This window comes from Gnatocerus cornutus, unplaced genomic scaffold (genome assembly GCF_029298725.1).
Source record: "Gnatocerus cornutus isolate USDA-ARS CGAHR unplaced genomic scaffold, icGnaCorn1.1 ctg00000301.1, whole genome shotgun sequence".
Taxonomy (NCBI): domain Eukaryota; kingdom Metazoa; phylum Arthropoda; class Insecta; order Coleoptera; family Tenebrionidae; genus Gnatocerus; species Gnatocerus cornutus.
In genome coordinates this window covers 12,501-17,196 of record NW_028275620.1, presented here as the reverse complement: position 1 = coordinate 17,196, position 4,696 = coordinate 12,501, and the positions used below count along the sequence as shown (strand labels likewise).

Below are 4,696 nucleotides of genomic sequence, written 5' to 3'. Positions count from 1 at the left end.
CGTTGCATTTCATGAATTTTGACAAACGTGTACCCCGAAGTGTGTACAAATTATTTATTTCGACGACGACGACAACTTAGAACGGATGAATAAGAATAAAATTGTTGCAGGAGATTCAATCAAGGATGATGTGAGAAAAATGTCGAAAAATTTTCCATCCAGAAAGATCGCGTGGCGTTACGTCTCTTCTTACGAGGTTTTCGTTTCGCAGACACGCACACTTTCTTCAAAACAATAATAGGAAAGTGTTCAGTTTTTTATAAGAGCAGCAGGTGTCTTTCCGAAATTCTACGATTATTGTAGCTTATATGACTAGAAGGAAAGAAAGACTAAAACTCTCTTATTTTAAAACAAGAACGCAGTTCCCTGGTTGATCCTGCCAGTAGTCATATGCTTGTCTCAAAGATTAAGCCATGCATGTCTCAGTACAAGCCAAATTAAGGTGAAACCGCGAAAGGCTCATTAAATCAGTTATGGTTCCTTAGATCGTACCCACATTTACTTGGATAACTGTGGTAATTCTAGAGCTAATACATGCAAACAGAGCTCCAACCGGAAACGGAAGGAGCGCTTTTATTAGATCAAAACCAATCGGTGGCGGTCTCCGTCATCGTACAACTTGGTGACTCTGAATAACTTTACGCTGATCGCACGGTCTCGCACCGGCGACGCATCTTTCAAATGTCTGCCTTATCAACTGTCGATGGTAGGTTCTGCGCCTACCATGGTTGTAACGGGTAACGGGGAATCAGGGTTCGATTCCGGAGAGGGAGCCTGAGAAACGGCTACCACATCCAAGGAAGGCAGCAGGCGCGCAAATTACCCACTCCCGGCACGGGGAGGTAGTGACGAAAAATAACGATACGGGACTCATCCGAGGCCCCGTAATCGGAATGAGTACACTCTAAACCCTTTAACGAGGATCAATTGGAGGGCAAGTCTGGTGCCAGCAGCCGCGGTAATTCCAGCTCCAATAGCGTATATTAAAGTTGTTGCGGTTAAAAAGCTCGTAGTCGAATCTGTGTCCCGCGCCGCCGGTTCATCGTTCGCGGTGTCAACTGGCGTGCCGCGGGACGTCCTGCCGGTGGGCTTAGCTCGAGAGGGCGGCCCAACTCAATCCCGCCGCGGTGCTCTTCATTGAGTGTCGAGGTGGGCCGGCACGTTTACTTTGAACAAATTAGAGTGCTTAAAGCAGGCTAAAACTTCGCCTGAATACTGTGTGCATGGAATAATGGAATAGGACCTCGGTTCTATTTTGTTGGTTTTCGGAACCCCGAGGTAATGATTAATAGGAACGGATGGGGGCATTCGTATTGCGACGTTAGAGGTGAAATTCTTGGATCGTCGCAAGACGGACAGAAGCGAAAGCATTTGCCAAAAACGCTTTCATTGATCAAGAACGAAAGTTAGAGGTTCGAAGGCGATCAGATACCGCCCTAGTTCTAACCATAAACGATGCCAGCTAGCGATCCGCCGACGTTCTTCCGATGACTCGGCGGGCAGCTTCCGGGAAACCAAAGCTTTTGGGTTCCGGGGGAAGTATGGTTGCAAAGCTGAAACTTAAAGGAATTGACGGAAGGGCACCACCAGGAGTGGAGCCTGCGGCTTAATTTGACTCAACACGGGAAACCTCACCAGGCCCGGACACCGGAAGGATTGACAGATTGAGAGCTCTTTCTTGATTCGGTGGGTGGTGGTGCATGGCCGTTCTTAGTTGGTGGAGCGATTTGTCTGGTTAATTCCGATAACGAACGAGACTCTAGCCTGCTAAATAGGCGTATTTCGACATCCCAAAGGCCCGTCGATCCTGGGTTCGCCCGGTGGTCGTGCGCGGTTTTTACTGTCGGCGTACAAACAATTCTTCTTAGAGGGACAGGCGGCTTCTAGCCGCACGAGATTGAGCAATAACAGGTCTGTGATGCCCTTAGATGTTCTGGGCCGCACGCGCGCTACACTGAAGGAATCAGCGTGTCCTCCCTGACCGAGCGGTCCGGGTAACCCGCTGAACCTCCTTCGTGCTAGGGATTGGGGCTTGCAATTGTTCCCCATGAACGAGGAATTCCCAGTAAGCGTGAGTCATAAGCTCGCGTTGATTACGTCCCTGCCCTTTGTACACACCGCCCGTCGCTACTACCGATTGAATGATTTAGTGAGGTCTTCGGACCGGTACGCGATGGCGTTTCGACGTCGTCGATGTCGCTGGGAAGATGACCAAACTTGATCATTTAGAGGAAGTAAAAGTCGTAACAAGGTTTCCGTAGGTGAACCTGCGGAAGGATCATTAACGTGTCCTCGTACACACGAATTTTGACATATGTATAATTTATTATTATGCATTTTCATTTGATCGTGTCGATGTACACTTTATGTTTTTACAACACCGTCGTCGATGACATGGAGTCGACGGCACGATCTTTTGTCGTGCCGTTGCTTGTTTCTTTTTGAAACACCGTGTGTACGACGTTTTGAACTACGAATCGTACATATTCGGAAAAACAATAGCGTTACGCTGGCCCGCAGCGCCGGTCCTTGCGATCGAGTTTTTCACCTTTTTTGAACGAGAAAAACCGAATTCGCTCGGGCATACGGCTGTTTCTTCGGGTACCTAGATTTTTTGATTTTTTTTGTACTATCTCTCGATCTTTTCCAATGATGGAAAGAAGGAGGGACGCTTTCGGTTTTTCGACCGGATCGCGGAAAGTTGTGAACTCCACCGCGAAAGTCGAAAGACGTTAGAAGTCCTCTTTTTTCGGACACACGGAGAGGATGTAGCAGAGTAGTCGAGAAAGAAGAAAATCGCAGGTGTCGAATTAGGTTACGACACCGTGGGTTTTAAATGATTTACGCCCGGCTACGGGACCGGCGAGAAACGCTCCCGATTCTACGATTCGCGTGAATGATGTTCGTCGTTAGACGCTTCAAAGAGTTTTTTGAAAGCGCCGTTAAACGAGCGATCGCACACACATCACACCTTGCTTTTTTAATGTTTTTGGTAGATGTGGTAAAGTGATTTCGTTAGAAACGGTAAAATTCTCTTTACGGAGCGTACGACTGCACCATTTCAAAATTATATACACCGTCAATCGTCATTAAGTCACGATATAGAACGGTAAACTTGAGGATTTTATGTTAGACGCTCAGTCTGGCACGTCTATAAATTTTTTCGTCAAAATTCACGATCTGTCTTCGGTTTGGCGACGAAAAAATATAGAAAGAAAATTGAAACACGAACACAAAGACCGCCCGCGAAAATCTCTTTTCGCTTACGGCGGATACTAATTCGCTTTTTCATAACGAGTACGATGATGTAATGATGTGTTCATTCCGATCGATCAAAAACCGTCTCTTCGTCACACTTTTTAAAGTGCTTGACACACACACACGCACACTAAATGAAAGACACAATAAAGGAAAACTACCGAAAATGTAGTTTATGAGAGAAAGCAGCATTATTTATTAAAATTATTGCTGAGAAAAAGGAAATTGGCAAATTCCTAATTAAAATCGTATCGAACATGTCCCATCTTCACACATACATGCTCGTACTTTGCGTGTAAAAGCGGAGACCGCGTGAAAAAGAAAAGTGCTTCTTTTTCGGTGCGCGGATACAAATTTGTGTTTGGGTTAATATTTTTTTTAATTTTTTCGTACGCGTAAAACTGAGACCGACGATCGCGTTCCCTTTCAGACGAGAAAGTACGGACGAAAGACAATTAAGAGCGAGAATCATAAATATCCATACCACAACACCGAAATTTTAGACGTGGCACGTTTCGGAACCACGAAGATCATTTTCGTTTCGGATGTACGCACGTACGCAAAAATTTTTGCAAGACGTGTATAGACAGCTGGACGATCGGCATGATCGGGGTTCTTGTGGAACGAGCGTTTAAATTTTAAAAAGATTACCCTGAACGGTGGATCACTTGGCTCGTGGGTCGATGAAGAACGCAGCTAATTGCGCGTCAACTTGTGAACTGCAGGACACATGAACATCGACATTTCGAACGCACATTGCGGTCCTCGGATATAATGTTCCCGGACCACTCCTGGCTGAGGGTCGTGTCAATTTCAAAGACTGCTCGGTTTTCGTTTTCGGACGAAAACGTCGGAGCGTGTTGGATGTGTTGCGACGCGTCGAATAGGTACTCATTAATGTACGTGATCGTCACTTACGTCACGATATAACGACGCACGCCTCGAACGTGTGCCGAGACGTTTACTCGAGCGTGTTTTTTCGTCAAAAAGGACGGGACGGGTATGCTTTGTATTTTTTTTTACAAAGTCCGTCGGACGTCCACCTTGCGAATCATAAATACGAAAGTGTTTACGTCGGCACATGTTCTTGCGTGGTGTGTCGTAGAATCGTGTGTTTGTGTGCGTTTCTCGTGCAGCGAGTAAATTTGCGCGACATCTTAAGACGCGAAAGCGACCAACTACTACTTGTTGTAGTTGTTGGCTGGTCTTTCGGCGTAGCACGTCCTATTTCTTCAACATGTCGTCATTTAAAAAAAAAAAATGGCGTTTTAAGGTTGAGAACGTTATAGACGGTCGTCGTGTCCGAGACGTGTAATGCAAATCGCGACAGACGTCAGATCGTAAGCGTTTCTGTAAACTTAGCCATTTTTTAAAAAGAAAAATGACGAACACGTATAGCAAGGAATGGGAGACGTGTCGTGATCGTCGAAATGACCGA

General features: G+C 46.0%; 2 non-coding genes across 2 annotated transcripts; both read left to right on the top strand.

Moving 5' to 3' along the window:
* Positions 1–363: 363 nt before the first annotated feature.
* On the top strand, positions 364–2,284 carry LOC148165490 (small subunit ribosomal RNA). The gene has a single exon (XR_015771427.1). It is a non-coding gene; the product is annotated as a small subunit ribosomal RNA (ribosomal RNA).
* Positions 2,285–3,906: 1,622 nt separating this feature from the next.
* On the top strand, positions 3,907–4,063 carry LOC148165489 (5.8S ribosomal RNA). The gene has a single exon (XR_015771425.1). It is a non-coding gene; the product is annotated as a 5.8S ribosomal RNA (ribosomal RNA).
* The last annotated feature ends 633 nt before the right edge of the window (positions 4,064–4,696 follow it).